The 16,357-nt window shown below is 42.6% G+C and overlaps 1 long non-coding RNA gene across 1 annotated transcript in view; it reads left to right on the forward strand.

Annotated features, from left to right (window-relative positions):
* Nucleotides 1-298: 298 nt before the first annotated feature.
* The window catches only part of LOC309797127, an 877,962-nt gene continuing 861,903 nt past the window's right edge, over nt 299-16,357 (forward strand). Inside the window, exon 1 of the long non-coding RNA XR_014292551.1 lies at nt 299-397. This is a non-coding gene — a long non-coding RNA (uncharacterized lncRNA). The remainder of the gene's footprint in view (nt 398-16,357) is intronic.

Consider the following 16,357-nt stretch of genomic DNA (forward strand, 5'->3'; position numbering starts at 1 on the left):
CCCACTGTCCACCCTGGGAGGATCCTGGCAGGAAAGCCCAGATGTGGTGTACCCTCACTCCCTGCAAGGAGTGCGTGGAGGTGTCCCTGGGAGGTAAAGCCTTGGTCTGAGAAGGATGATTTCAGGTCACCAGATAAGGTGGGCCCAGACCCTCCAGGAGTAAAGAATACATTGAGGGAAGACAGAGGCAACTCCTTACCCCAGAACAGAGGGAACCCAGCCCCTGCTGTCAGCCATGGGAGACCCCAGGCTGGGGTGGCTGGATGTGATGTCTCTTCACTTTTGCCTTAAGGGTCTCAGGGAAGTGAAGGCCTTGGTGTGAGTGAGAAGACAGGTCAACTGAAGGAGTCACATCCCGTCAGAAGAAGGAAGAGTCTCAAGCTCTACCAGAGTCAAGGTAAGGACCCTCAGTGAGGACCAGAGGTACTTCCAACCCCAGAAAGAAGAGACCCCATTGAGTCTGGCTATCTCCTGTCCTCAGGCCTGGAAAGACTCAGGCAGGGTTGGCTGTACAGGTATGCCCTCACTTTCTCCAAGGGTGAGAGAGGTGTCTCTGAAAGGTGAGGTCCAGTCAGTAGGGGGTAGCCTAGGCCCTGTCAGGAGTAAAGATGGATAACGTGACGGAGGATTGAGGATAGCCCCACCACAGGACACATGGGGACCAGGTCTTGCTTTTGGCAGTGGGAGGACATAGCAGGGGTGGTAAGATGTGGTGCCCCATTTTGGTCCATGGGTTCTCAGGGAGGTGCGGTCCTCGTTCTGAGGAAGTGGCAGTCTGAGGGGAAGCCACATCAGGTCAGCAGAGGGAAGAGTCCTAGACTCTGCCAGAGTTTAAGGTGGGGACCCTGAGTGAGGCCTGAGGGCACACCCTCACCCGAGGACTGAAGGCACACCCAGCTCGGCCCTTCCCCTGTTGTCAGCTCTGGGAGGCCCTGGGCACAGTGGTCAGATATGGTGTACCCTCACTTCCCTCTTGGTGGTCTCAGGGCTTGTTCTGAAGGGGCCAGACTCAGGACAGCAGAGGGAGGAGTCCCAGAACCTACCAGGCATCAATGTGAGGAATGAGGGTAACACTCAGCTAGGAGAGAGGGGGACCCCACAAACTTCATTCACCTCTTTCCGTTACCCCCGGGAGGCCCTGGGCAGGTGTGGTCGAAAGTGTTACCCCTTCACTTCCTTCTCATCTGTTTAAGGAATGTGACCTCTTCCCTTAGGCTAGCAGAGGTGCAGGAGGAGAGGGCACAAGCCTCCTTAGAGGAAAGGTAAGAACCTTAGCGTGGAGGGGATCATCACTCCAGAACAGTGGGGACCTCACAGAACTCGGCCCCTCCTTGCCTGTCAGGGGCTTCAGGAGCCATGAGGTGAGGGCCTGGGTGTGAGGCACATGTCCTCAGGTCAGCAGATCATAGGAAGCCCAGACAGTACTGGGAGACAAGGTGAGGTGCGCACCCTGAATGTCTGCCAAGGACCCCACAGTGCCTGACGCACCTGCCCACAGTCAGCCCTGGAAGCCTCGGTTTGTACTGGTTGGCTGCACCCTGAGGAGCTTTCTTGCATCTTCCTACAGGTCCCTAGGGGACAAACTGTCCAGGGAGACCGGAGCCCTGTGAGGCCCTAGAGCACCCCCTAAAGAGGGCATCTGAAAGCCAGCCTTTGTCAGAGCTGCCAAGGGTGCATTTCTCTGCTGAGGCTGCTGAACCACTCCCTCTCTACCCCAGGCCCTCAGATCCCATCTCCCACCATCCTGCTTACACTTCTACCCGCTGCCTCCAACAAGAGTCATCATGCCTCACTCTCCAAAGCATCTGTGCCTCACATTTGAGCCAGGCTTTCAGACCCTAAGTGACATGCAAGACCTGCTGATAGTACAGGTTCCCCCAGCTGAGGATGAGGAGGAGACCACCTGTTTCCTCTTCCTCTTTTGCTTTCTCCTACCCCTCAACTTCCCCCCCTTCCTTTCCTCTGCTACTGGGCACCCCAGAGGAGGAGCAGGAGGAGGAGGAGAAGGAGGAGAAGCAGGAGGAGGAGGAGGAGCAGGAGGAGGAGGAGCAGGAGGAGATGGAGGAGGAGAAGGAGGAGCAGAAGCAGGTCATAGATACAGAGGTGGTGGGTGGGGTGTGGGCAAAATGTGTGAAAGGGGCCAAAAGGTATAAACTTCCAGTTATAAAATAAATAAGTCATGGGGAGGTAATGTACAGCATGGTGACTATAGTTAATAATACTGTATTGCATATTGGAAAGTCGCTAAGAAGAGTAAATCATAAAAGTCCTCATTACAAGAAAAAAATATTTTGGTAACCGTGTATGGTGATGGATATTAACTAGACTTATTGTGGTGATCATTCTGAAAACCCAAAGGTTTGTTATAATACAAGCTGATGGCTGCTTCTAATATTTATATGGAAATGCAAAAGACCTGGAATAGCCAAAAGAACTTTTATTTTATTTATTTATTTTTACAATCTATTTATTTATTTTTGGCTGCGTTGCGTCTTCGTTGTTGCGTGTGGGCTTTCTCTAGTTGCAGCGAGCAATAATCAACACAGTGTTGTATTGGTATAATGATAAAAATATATAACTGGAATGTGATAGAGATTCCAATAATAGAACCATACATGTATATGCATATATAGACAAATCAATTATCAACAGAGATCTGAGGTAGATTAGAGAGGATAGTCTTTGCAAAATCTGAGTCTGGAGCAATTGCATATCCACATGCAAAAAAATTAATTTTGATCTCTACATCTCACCACATAAAAATGAACTCAGAATAGATCATAGACCTTAATAATGCTTCTATATGAAAACCCAGGGAAAATATTTGTTGCCTTGAAACCATTTCTTATGTACAAAAAACCCAGTCTATTAATGAAAAAAAAGATATATTGGATTTAATTCAAATTACAATCTTTGAAAAACACTGTAAAGAGAATGAAAAGACAAATCACAGATTGTGAGAAAAGGTTTGCCAATCACATACCTGATAAAGGACTTGTGTCAAGAATATATAAAGAATTCTCAAAACTCAATAATAAGAAATCAAACAATCCAGTAAAAAAACAAGCAAAAGATTTGAACAGACACTTCATCAAAGAAGATATAGGGGTGGCAAATAAGCACATGAAAAGATGCTTAGTCATTAGGGAAATGCTATATCACAATTAGATTCTACTGGGTACTTATTAGAAGGTCTAAAATTGAAAATACTGCTGATATTGTGTCCGTGAGGATGTAGCTCACTGGAACACTATTACACTTCTGGTCAGAATGTAAATGGCACAATCATTTTGGGAAACAATTTAGCAGATTCGTAAAAAGCTAAACATTTACTACCACATGATCAGTCCGTTCTAAACCTTGGTATTTATCCAAGAGACATGAAAACATATGTGATGCAAAGAACTATACACAAATGTTCATAACAGATTTACTCATAATGGCAAAAAAAATAGAAACAACCGAAATGTACACCAACAAGGGTATGGATAAACAAAATTTGGTATCTCCATACAGTGGAATACGATTCAGCCATAGAAATGAATAAGCAAAGATACACACAGCTACATGGATTAATCGAAAAATAATTATGCTGAGTGAAAGAAAGAAGACAGAAAAGAATGTGTATTGTTTGATTCCATCTATATAAATTTCCAGAATATTTAAACTGATCTATTGTCACAGAAAGCATATCAGTATTTGCCTTGGTTTGAGGTTGGAGAAAGGCAGCAGGGATTAACAGGGAAGACGGGGTTACAAAGTTGCATGAGGAAAATTTGGAGATGATGGATAGGTTCTCGTGTATATAAATGTCAAAAATTATCATAGTTCACATTTTAATATGTGCAGTTTATTATATATCCTTTATACCTCCAAAAAGCTGTGAATATATTTTTTTAATTTTTATTTATTTATTTATGGCTGTGTTGGGTCTTCGTTTCCGTGCGAGGGCTTTCTCTAGTTGCAGCAAGTGGGGTCCACTCCTCATCGCGGTTTGCGGGCCTCTCACTATCGCGGCCTCTCTTGTTGTGGAGCATAGGCTCCAGACGTGCAGGCTCAGTAATTGTGGCTCACGGGGCTAGTTGCTCCGCGGCATGTGGGATCTTCCCAGACCAGGGCTCGAACCCGTGTCCCCTACATTGGTAGGCAGATTCTCAACCACTGCACCACCAGGGAAGCCCCACTGAAGGGTTTAAGGGTCAAATTCATAGCATCCTCTGTCATTTTTTACGGATTCAGGATTGTTTCTGGGGAGAAATCCCAATACAGTTTCAGACAGAGGGAAACACATAGAGACGGGAAATTAATTTAAAAAATTGGGGTCAGCCAGCCTTCTGTGGAGCCATAGCATAGCCTGAGGCAAAGGAAAATATGTTTCACCCCAATGCGTTCATTCACTCATTTGTATTATTAATTTTTCTACCAGGGACTCAAGCCAGAGCAGCTCTGTGCTTTACCCCCACTGTGTTCCCAAGGCCACCCCCAGTGTTACTTTGTTGAGCATTTCTCCACTCAGAAAGTTGCAGTTCACATTGTCATCAATGCAAGGCCACCTTCCTGAGTAGAGCACTGCAGGTAGTGTGGCTGAGCATGGCAGCCCTGGTCTTTAAAAAAAATTAGAGGTATAAATTACATACCATAAAATTCACTGGTTTCATGTAGTACAATTCAGTGAGTTTTAGTCAGTTTAGAGGTGTACACCCATCACCACAATCAAATTTACAGCATTGCCTTCAACTCAGAAAGAAACCTAATGCTCAGTTGTATCCCCCCTGGTAACACTTGATTCACTTGGCCTCCAAGGCACTTATTTTCTCTTAGTCTTCTGCTTAAGTCACTGGCTTTTCCTTCTTAGCCTCTTTCGCTGGATTCTCTCTTCCTTGTTGTCATAAGGTTGGAATGCCTTTGGGTTCAGCTCTGGGATCCCACCTCTTTTCTCTCTCCGTACTCACCCTGAATGAATGTTTCCAGTCTCATGGCTTTAAATGCCATCTGTATGCTAATGACACCTAATTTTATATTTCCAGCTTAAGCTTTCCTCCTGAACTCCAGAGGACACACTTGCCTATTCAGCATGTCTGTGTGCATGGCTAACAGTCATATTAAATTTAACTCATCTCCTGACCAGGCCCATATTCTTCTTGAACTGGAGATCTCTCTATCTCAAATACTGGACATTCTATTCATTAGTAAAACATGTAGGCACTCCTTTTAAAAATATATACAAAATAATTGTTTTAACTGGTAAGTCAGATAAATACTTTGCAGCACCAAACCTGCAGTGGCTCCCCTATTGAACTAGGATTAAAAGCCAGTCAGTGCAGTGGCTTACAGAGCCCTGTTTAACGAGCTTCCCTTTATTTTCCTGAACTTCATCCCTAAAGACTCTCCCAGTGTGCACTCTAGCCACACTGGCCTTGATGTTCTTAGAGCCGAGCAGCCACTCTCCTCAGGGCATTTGCATAGGATGTTCCTTAGGTGCTCTCTTCTATGCTGGCTCATGTTATTCTCCTCTCACATCCTTCATTCACATGTTCTAGATATTTGCTCAGAAATCACCTTCTCATTGAGACTGTAGAGGAGGACAAATAATTTTTTCTCTACCCATCTGAGTTCTTGGTGGAGACCCAAGTCATAAAAGACAGATTAACAAGAGAAAAACAAGCAAGTTTATTAACATGTATACCACCTGTACACATGGGAGATACTCAGGGAGAGTAACTCAGAGGTGCTTAGAATTCAGACTTAAATACCATCTTAATAGGGAAGGCGGAGATGGTATGTAGGCCTCTTAGGGGAGAGTAAATAATTTTTAAGAAAGGTGAAGGGACCTTTAGAAGAATAGATGGGAAGTATGATGGTTTGTGAGAACGTGTGTCTGGCTGTAGTGTTGACTTCTAGCCTCCTATCCTGTGATAAAAGTCCGTCTTACCTGGTTGATGAAACTCTGAGGGAGAGGGTCTATGACAGTTGAGTTCCTTTTGGAGGATCTGTCAATAGGCAGATAAGGGGAGTTCAGAAAAAGCCTCTTCCTAAAGTTGCTATTGTTTTCAAAAGCCTACAGCTCAAAATAATCAAAATATCAAAGTGGCATAGTTTGGAGTGGCATATTCTCTTACCCTTCAAGACTTCCCTTGATCACTTTCCTTCATTTTACAACCAGTCCCCATACCAGAACTCCACATCCCCTTTAACGTGGATGCGTATTTTTTCCCCTTGACCTTTATCACTTTCTAATGGTAGATAATTTACTTATATCTGTGCCACCTCCACCCTCCTAGAATGCAAGTTCTCTGAGGACAAGTATTCTTGGTTCTTTTGTTTAATGATGGCATGTAATTGGCACCAACAAATATTTGTTGAATGAATACCAAGTGGCAGGGTGTAGCTATCATAATTAAAACAATTGAGTATCTGGTTCAAGAAGTGACTGAAGGGGAGGGGGAACTGGAGGAAGACAGTCAAAAGGTACAAACTTCCAGTTACAAGATAAATAAGTACTAGGGCTGTAATGTACAATATGATCAATATAATTAGCACTGCTGTACATTATATATGAAAGTTGTTCAGAAAGTAAATCCTAAGGGTCCTCGTCACAAGGAAAATTTTTTTCTATTTCTTTAATTTTGTATGTATATAACATGATGGATGGTCACTAAACTTATTGCAGTAGTCATTTCATGATATATGTAAGTCAAATCAGTATGCTGTACACCTTAAACTTATACAGTGTTGTATGTCAATTATATCTTTTTTTTTTTTTTTTGCGGTACGCGGGCCTCACATTGTTGTGGCCTCTCCCGTTGCGGAGCACAGGCTCCGGACGCGCAGGCTCAGCGGCCATGGCTCACGGGCCCAGCCGCTCCGCGGCATGTGAGATCTTCCTGGACAGGTGCACCAACCCATGTCCCCTGCATTGGCAGCTGGACTCTCAACCACTGCGCCACCACAGAAGCCCTGTCAATTATATCTTAATGAAACTGGAGAAAAAAGAAGTGACTGAAGGATAAATATAACAAAATTGAAAGCTCAAATATTACAAAGCCCAGTTGCATATTAGTGTGCGCACACACACACAAGTAAAGTTAAAAAATCTCACATTCGTAGTATTTACCCAAATAAAATCCATATGGGTTAAAGAGATAGAGTATAAAATATGAGCCATAAAATCCCATTGATCCCAAAAAGGACATGCACTATCTCTTGTTAAGGAAAGAAAGCAAGTTGCAGAAAAATGTTCTTATAGAATGAGCTCATACTTGCACAGACAAAGATGAGGTGGATAAAAAAAGCCTTAAATGTGTACATATGAGTTAGTAGATGGTTGTGTGAGCGAGGAAAACAGTGTGGGCAGATGAGTACAGGGATTTTGGTAATGGCTGAGGCTGGGTATAGGAATTGATTACTAATATTTTTTCTTTATATATTTGTGAATTGTTTCAAATATTAGAATAAGCAAGTAGTGTCTTTTAATTAAAATTTCATGCATTTTAAAAAATTAAACTTACCTTCTACCACATTAAACAAATTAAAGTCTTCAACTCTCAAGCTTCCCAGTCTGTAAAAAGGGATAATTTCTGGCCTTATGACTGATAATGACAATTAAGATGACAATTGTTAACATTTACCAAGTTCTCACTGACATTTCAGGCACTGTGCTAAGAGCTTTTATGTGGTTCTGCTCATTTAATCTGCATAATAAAAGTCATGACAGATAATGTTATTACTTCTGCCTCAATGATCTGTTAAGAGGATTAAATAAGAGCCAACACACATGAAGATACTGCTATAAACCGAACACAATCTAGACATAATTTTAATATGCAGTAACACATCTAACAAAGCAAATGTATTGATAGTAGTTTGTTTAGTCCTTGAGAACTAATATACTTGGCTCTTAGCTTATGAGCACTGTGAACAATCCAACCCATTAGCAAGCTTAATCACCACTAAAGTGTCACCATGTTGTTCAGTATGGTAGCCACTAGCCACGTGTCTATCAGCACTTAAAACGTGGCCAGTCCAAGGGGAGATATGATGCAAGTGTAAAATACCAGATTTTAAGCACTTTGTGTGAAAAAAGAAAGGAAAATATTTCATTGTTATGCTGCTTATATTGATTACCAATTGAAATTATATTTTGGATGTATCCAGGTAAATAAAAATAGATTACTAAGGTTGTTTCAACCTGCTCCTTTTGTACTTTTAAAATGTGGCTGCTAGAAAATTTAAAATTATGTATGTGTCTCTACATGTTTCTATTAGACAGTGACACTTTATACAGAATTGTTCCTAGTGAGATTGGTTTTCATGTGGTTACTAGAACATTCCTTGATCAGTTGGCACCTAAATCCTCCCAAAACATACTTACCTGAGGCCCTTCTCAGAACACAGTTGAAACAATCTGGAGTAAAGGAAATGGTTGGGGTGGTGGGATGAGAAATGTGGTATAAACCCTAAAGCAAGGAGATTGAAAAAATTTTCAGTTTCAGAACTCATAAACAGCATTTACTGAATGTGATGATCATCACATCAGTAATGTGATCATACTGATCATCATCAGTATGTTTCCCGGCTATGTGTCTAAGACATAGGTAACATTAACAATATAGAACATTCAGTAGCACTCATTGAAAAACAATGAGAACTACTAGCAAGCCATTTCTTAAAGTTGGACAGAAAAATTAAAAATATACACTTAGATCTATAGTTTTCTTATATACCAGCAGTAATCAACTAGAATACACAAGGGGGAAAACTCCACTCAGAATAAATTTGTCATTAAGACTTCAGTGACAATATTGAAAAAATCAAAACTTTACAAAAAAATTAAAAAGATATTTTGAGTCAATGGATGAGCATTTTCAATACCAGACAGTAAATTCTGAATCAAGGCACTATATAAGGTATTGTTACCAGGGACTGGGAATGGGGGAAATAGGGAATTGCTGTTCAAAAGGTATAGATTTTCAGTTACGCAACATGAAGAAGTTTTAGAGATTGGCTCTACAACACTGTGCCTATAATGAACAGTATTGTGTACATAAACCTTTAAGGGGGTAAATCTCATGTTAAGTGTGCTTATCACAAAGTTAAAAAAAATGTCGACTAAAGAATTCAGAGATATCATTGGAACAGAACTAGTAGTTAAAATGGAATAAGGGAAATACTAGATTTGTGGAGAAAAGGCCAGAAAATATACTCAAATGCATTCCTCCTAGGTTAATCAACTGAATGTTAAAACATGAAAGAGTATTTTCCAAGGGTAATAGCTTTGGAGTGATATTAAGTGAGAGATCATTATGAACAACATGTTGAACCTCATAGCAGGACAAAATAAAATCATCGATATGTTTGAATATGCTGAAGAGGAAGAGAGGAATGACAGTGGGAGGAGAGGAGAATGAGTAGCAGAAAGAAGGGGGGAAGAGGTTGGAGGAAGGAAGGAAAGAAGAAAAGAGAAAGCAGGGAAGGGGAGACAGGAGGAGAGGAATGCAGAGGGGAGAGGAAAGAGGACAGGAGACAGGAGAGAAGAGGGGAGGGAAGGAGAGGAGATCAGAGTGAAGAAGAAACCAGAGAAGGGAGAGGAGAGGAGAGGGGAGGGGAGGGGAGGAGTGAAGAGGAAAGAGAAGGAGGGAAGGAAGGTTCACAAAAGAGGAGGAAAGAAGGGGAGGAGCGTGAAAAGGTAGGAGAGGGGAGAAGGGAGGGGAAAGAAGGAGAGGACTCGAGAAGAGAGGGAGAGAGGAGGGAAGGGGAGGGAAGAGGAGGGGTAAGGAAGGGAAGAAAGAAGGAAGGAAGAGGGAGGGAAGGAGGAGAGGGGAGAGCAGGGGAGAGAAGAGAGGAGAGGATGGAAGGAAGGGAGAGAGAAAGGAGGAGGACATTAGGAGAGGAGGGGAGGGGGCTGGAGGAGAAGTGGAGAAATAACCATAAGATGAGGCATTTGTCCCATGTTTGCTGAAGTATCAGACTTTGCATGAAGCGCTTTGACCAGGATGATCTCATCTGTTGCTCACTGAATACACCTGAACACTGTGCACTGTACTCTAATGTACACGTGGATAAGTGAATTCTGTTATTACTTCTAACAATTTTCATTGTGAGGACAAAGTGAGCCAACAAATGTGAAAACAGTTCTGTAAATTGGGAACTGACCTAAAAAAGTGAGGGATGGGGCTTCCCTGGTGGTGCAGTGGTTGAGAGTCCGCCTGCCGATGCAGGGGATACGGGTTCATGCCCCAGTCTGGGAAGATCCCACATGCTGTGGAGCGGCTGGGCCCATGAGCCATGGCCGCTGAGCCTGCGCGTCCGGAGCCTGTGCTCCAGTTTGGGAGAGGCCACAACAGTGAGAGGCCCGCGTACCGCAAAAAAAAAAAAAAAAAAAGTGAGGGATGATTATAGTGTTGTTTTGGGGCCTAACTAACCACTTTACATACATGTTTTCTCACTAAGAGCCCACCTGCCAGGCTCTGAGCACCAGAGATGAGCCCCTTACAGGCTCCATTTCACCCCCAGGGTCTAGTGACAGTTCTTTTCACCAACAGGTCACTAGTACATTGGGGTCTCCCGCTGCTGCCCTGAGTACCTGGGGGGCCAGGGGCCACCACCATCCCCTCCAAGTGCCAATTCCATAGGGGAAGGTCCCAATCATGTCAGCCAAGGAGCTGCAAACCCAGGTGCACAGAAAGGGGGCAGTGCTGGGGGCTGGGGACCCCCTTTTTCCAGGTTCAGGTCTCCAAATGCCCCCCATGGAAAGGATAAAATTACCCCCCTGAAAACTCAAGAACTTCAAGTGAAACTCCCTGAGAACTCAAAAGATGGTCCAGCAAGGCGGGCCGACAGGAGAAGACTCAGCAAAGAGCGTGGAGAGCAGCCCTTCACAACAGGAAGAAAGGATGTAAAACCCCAGTGAGAAGCCGGCTCCGATGTGTCCAGAACAAGAATGAAGACACCCTCGAACTTGCACGAGGGCTTGAAAGGAGGGAAGAAACACACGTGGCCCCGCTGCCTGGCGTGGGTCCAGGCAGCCCAGCGCCCACGGCTCTCAACTGGAATTCTGCTCTTGGAGGCAGGACATTCCAAATGATTTATGTGCCATACGGTATTAAACCCTGCCTGCCACAATAAGGTGGTGAGAAGATTCATGAAACTGGCCACAAAAGCAAAGGAATGAGGGGCACTGGCCGTGGCAAATTGTGCTCTACAATGAAGATAGTACTGGGGAGACATGGGTTTTGACACGGACAACGGATCAGAATGGAGCCCAGTGGACAACAGGCATATGGAATCATATGGAATATTTGTGGCTGAGGCAGGGGGAGGGGGGGACGGACAAGTTAATCCCCATGTCTCACCAAAATTCTCAGAAAAAAATCCGAAAAGTGTTTTGAGACGTCTGAAAAGATTTGGCACAAGATCAGGAGTTGCACCTTACAACATGAAGCATAAACGTGTGGTGCACGGGGTTCTCCTCAGTGATCAGAACAAGTCATAGAGCAGCCTGCAGACTAGGACGCGACGCCCAGCGTGACTCAGGCCTTGCCCATCCGCGCTCCCAGTGGGAGATCCCCGCTTCCAGCTGGAGACCATGGAGCTGCCCAGCAGGGAAGGCCAGGCCGGAGCAGCAGATCACAGTGGGTGTGAGGGATGGGCAGCCATGGACGACCAGGGTTGGGGAGACCACCATATGTCTGCTCCTGCATCTTTGCAGCACTGCATCCCTTAGGATGAGCAAGTGATACTTACGTAAGTAAAATATCAAGGAAAATACGCAGCAAGATAAATGTGAATGCACATGTGTGTTCCTACCGAGCCCCTCAGTTTCTCCAGATCTCAAATTCTCCCACCTCTAAAAATCAGATAACACCCGCTCTTTGAATAACAACGACAAAGTACCTTCGAGAAGCTATAAAATAAAGCTTTACAGTGTTGCTGAGGAATTTAGCAAAGCTTTGAATCAATGGATGTATCTCCATTTCTGTACAGCAAGATTATGCATTTATGATGTTGATTTTTATTTCATTTGCGTTAGGAATATTTTACCTCTGTGCTGCCCAAGATGGCAACCACTAGCCACAGGTGGCTGGCTTTGAACCATCTCCGGATGGAAGTACATTTCGTTTAGTTTAAAATAAATTCAAACTTAAACAGTCACCTGTGTCAGCTTTGGGGAATTCATTCACAAAATGAAATTAAAGAGTAATGAGAGATATTTCTCTTACTGGATATTAAAATGGAATTATAAGACTACCAAATAAAAACAAATTAAAAATTAAAGCTGCCCATCCCTCACACCCAGTGTGATCTGCTGCTCCGGCCTGGCCTTCCCTGCTGGGCAGCTCCATGGTCTCCAGCTGGAAGCGGGGATCTCCCACTGGGAGCGCGGATGGGCAAGGCCTGAGTCACGCTGGGCGTCGCGTCCTAGTCTGCAGGCTGCTCTATGACTTGTTCTGATCACTGAGGAGAACCCCGTGCACCACACGTTTATGCTTCATGTTGTAAAGTGCAACTCCTGATCTTGTGCCAAATCTTTTCAGACGTCTCAAAACACTTTTCGGATTTTTTTCTGAGAATTTTGGTGAGACATGGGGATTAACTTGTCCGTTCCCCCCTCCCGCTGCCTGGTTTTGGATCAAGAACTGACAGAATTGAAAACAGTACTAAGATTAAATGCTGTGGGAAAATTAGATATTTGTGGAAAAATTAAACTGTTAAATCAGTACTTCCCAATTTACACTCAATATATTTTCACGGGTTAGAACATTGAATTTTAAAATGTAATACAAGATACAGCTATTGATCTTGAAGGACTTTTATGGCATATTTTAAGTGAGAACAAATTAGAAAAGTTTAAATGCATAGCATGACCCCTGTTTCTAAAAGAAAACAATTCTTTTCTTAAATTAATTAATTAATTAATTAATTTTTGGCTGCGTTGGGTCTTCGTTGCTGCACGTGGGCTTTCTTTTTTTAGTTGCGGTGAGCGGGGGCTACTGTTCATTGCCGTGTGTGGGACTCTCATTGTGGTGGCCTCTCTCGTCATGGAGCACCGGCTCTAGGTGCGCGGGCTGTAGAGCGCAGGCTCAGTAGTTGTGGCACACGGGCCTAGCTGCTCTGCAGCATGTGGGATCTTCCTGAACTAGGGCTCGAACCTGTGTCCCCTGCATGGGCTGGCAGATTCCTAACCACTGTGCCCCCAGGGAAGCCCAAGAAAACAATTCTTAAAGATTACAGTGGCATCTAGGCAGGTTGAGGTGGAAGAGCAGGTCAGCCCAGGCGAGGCAGATGTGGAGGTGGGAGAGTTGGGTGCGGAAGCTTATATGCACATATGTAAGTGACTGTGTCTGTTTATCTGATCCACTTTTCACAGTGAATGATATGTATGTAAGGTGCTTAGCATTATGTCTGGCTATTAGAAAACACCCAAAATGTGAGCAATTAACATTATTAGGTCACCTATTAAACAAAATGGATTAAAAGATTTTTTCTAATATGCTTAATTAATAAAGGAGTTAATTTATGTGATAAACACTCTGGAAAAGTAATTTATGGTAAGGGGCATAGGGCATAGTAGAAGGAGAGTGGTTGCCATTTTGTATGCAGTGATCTTTTTCTTATAGGGTGATATTTGAGCAAAGATCTGAAGGAAGTGAGGGAACAAGCCATGCAGATATTTGGAGACAGAACAGAATGCTCTAGTCAGGGAAAGCTCCAAACGCACCAAAATACCATGCATGATGTGTTTGAGTTAAGTTAGGGTTGGGTTAGGATTAAGGATACCAACCAGTCAGTACAGGGATGCGTGGTAGAAGATGAGTTCAGAGAAGTAGCCAGAAGGTTGATCGTGCAGGATGATCATGTAATAGAGTATGGATTTTGAATTTTATTCAGAAAAAAGTAAGAAGCTATTTCAAAGTTTTAAGCAGAGGTGCAGTCTGACATGTTTTAACCAAATAACCGAATATCTCTGGCCAATGTATTATGATCAAATTGAGGCCTGGCTCAAAAGGGCAGAAGCAGGGAGATCGGTTTGAAGGCTATTGCGATAATCCAGTTAAGAGATAATATTTGGACCATAATGTTACTGGAATGTGGTGAGAACTGACTTGTTTCTAGATATCTTTTGAAGTGCTAATGGACTAGATTGGTTTTGTGAACAAAATTGGCTGTGTCAGAGTTAACTCCAATGTTTTTGCCTGATCATTTGGTAGAAAGGAATTACCATTAAGGGAGATAAGCTAGGGTGATGGTGTGTGTTCAGGGACATGTTATGGATTTGGCAAATCCAAGGTACCTGTTAGATATCCAAGTCGAATTTAATTGAATATTTAATTCTAGAGCTGAAGGGGGATGTTGGATCTGGCCTAGAGCCATGTAATTGGGATTTATGAGACCATAGGTGAATTTAATGTCATGAGAAAAGATAAAATCACTTAGAAAGCAAATGTACACAGAGATCATAGATGGATGCAAATTTGGGGAAGAGCTTCTTGACTTGGCGCTTAACCCCATCCCCCAGTCCTGCACCATCATATTGTTGGGAGAATATCATCATCCACCCCATTCCTACTGCAAGGAGGGAAAGCTACACCTAGCCCAGCACCAATGCAATTCCAGCCAAAGGCGGTGGGATACCACCGATTGCTACTGGGACCTGCAACCTGACTGCAGTGGAGAACCAATAACATGTGCAGGCAAGGGGGCCAGCTCCTAAACTTCCTCTCCTCATCCTGCCACCACCTTACTCTACAGGTTAGGCAATTGCAACAGTAAATTATATGGTTACCCTATTGCTGAAACACTTAAAACAAAAGTGCACATAAAATAAAAATAAAGGGATGGCAAATTATGAGACACAGGTAAGCTAAAGGAAAGATATTATAGCAATTTTATGTCACATAAAGTAGAATTTGAAGTGAAAACATCATAAAAGACAAATGGGGTGTTATTTACTGGTAACAAGAAAAATGGATCAAGAAGATACAAGGATCATGAGAAAAGCACTATAAAGCTGTAAATGGCAGAACCACAGAGAAAAGACAGTTCAGAAATTTTAGTTGGTAGTATTAACACAGTTCTATTGGAAATTGATAGACAAGGATACAGCTACCAAAAAACCCCAATGAACTGGAAGACATAAATAACACAATAAGAGCACGGACTCTGACAGCAGACTGGCTGCATTCACATTCTACCTTTATTCTTGGCCAGCTGTGTGACTTCGGTAAAATTATTTAACATTTCTTTGCAGCAGTGTTTTTCCTTTGTAAAATGGAAATGATAATACATACCTCACAAGGTTTTGGTGAGGAATGAATAAATTATTATATTTAAAGTGCTTAGTATCAGATGCAATGAATTATTATCAACAAATGTATATAAATTTATAGCTAACAGCATACACATTATTTTTTAATTGAGATGTAATTGACATATGACATTGTATTAGCTTTAGGTGTACAAGAATATACATTATTTTTTAACACAAATGAAACATTCACAAAATTCGACTGACACAAAAGAAGTCTAAATAAATTCTAAAGAATCAGCGTCAAACAGGATATGTTCCCCTGACCACAATGAAATGAAATCAGATATCAGTCAGAAGAGATGACAGAAAAAGGCCTTGTCTGGAAAAATATACTAATAAGTAACACTTGAATTTATAAGTATAGATAAGGGAAATAGTGAGATACTTAAATGGGAATGATAATAAAAAATGCTACATGTCAAAATGTAGTGAACAAAGCTAAAGCAGAACTTAGGAGGGGAAATATATATATAATGATCTTCCATAGGTGAGGAATTGGAATCTTACTTCAGGGGTTGGGCTCGATGTCACTATACAGCACAGTGCCAGTGCCACAGTGTTCCTGAGCAACAGGAGTTGTTTTCCCATTGCTGGGGTTCCCACACTGGCTTTCATAGCTACATGTTGCATAGTTTATCTGTGTGGTATGTTCTAATTCTGTATAAGGAGGGCTGCTGCTAGCAATCTAAACTTGAATTGGCAAGGTGGGACTTTGGTTACATATCATCTGTCTCTTTTGTTATTAGATTAAAGAATAATATAAATTAAAGTTTTCCATTATAAAGATGAACTTTACTGATACTGTTGCCCCACTCTTGCATGCCACCATCTGTTACAAAATCTTCAACCACAGGTTCCTGTCCCACTATTCTGTTGGTGCATTAAGTTTTAATTTGAGCTGAATCTGTAAAAGTAACTGAGAGAGGATAAAAGATAAAAGAATGACATATGTGCCAGCAAGGATGGCTTTTACTAGAAATGTATTTCAAATTGGTTTCAAAGATAAAACAAAGCCAGACACTAATTAAAGTGGTAAGGACAGATTTTTAA

Source organism: Mesoplodon mirus (genome assembly GCF_964341445.2).
Source record: "Mesoplodon mirus genome assembly, chromosome: X".
NCBI classification, from domain to species: domain Eukaryota; kingdom Metazoa; phylum Chordata; class Mammalia; order Artiodactyla; family Ziphiidae; genus Mesoplodon; species Mesoplodon mirus.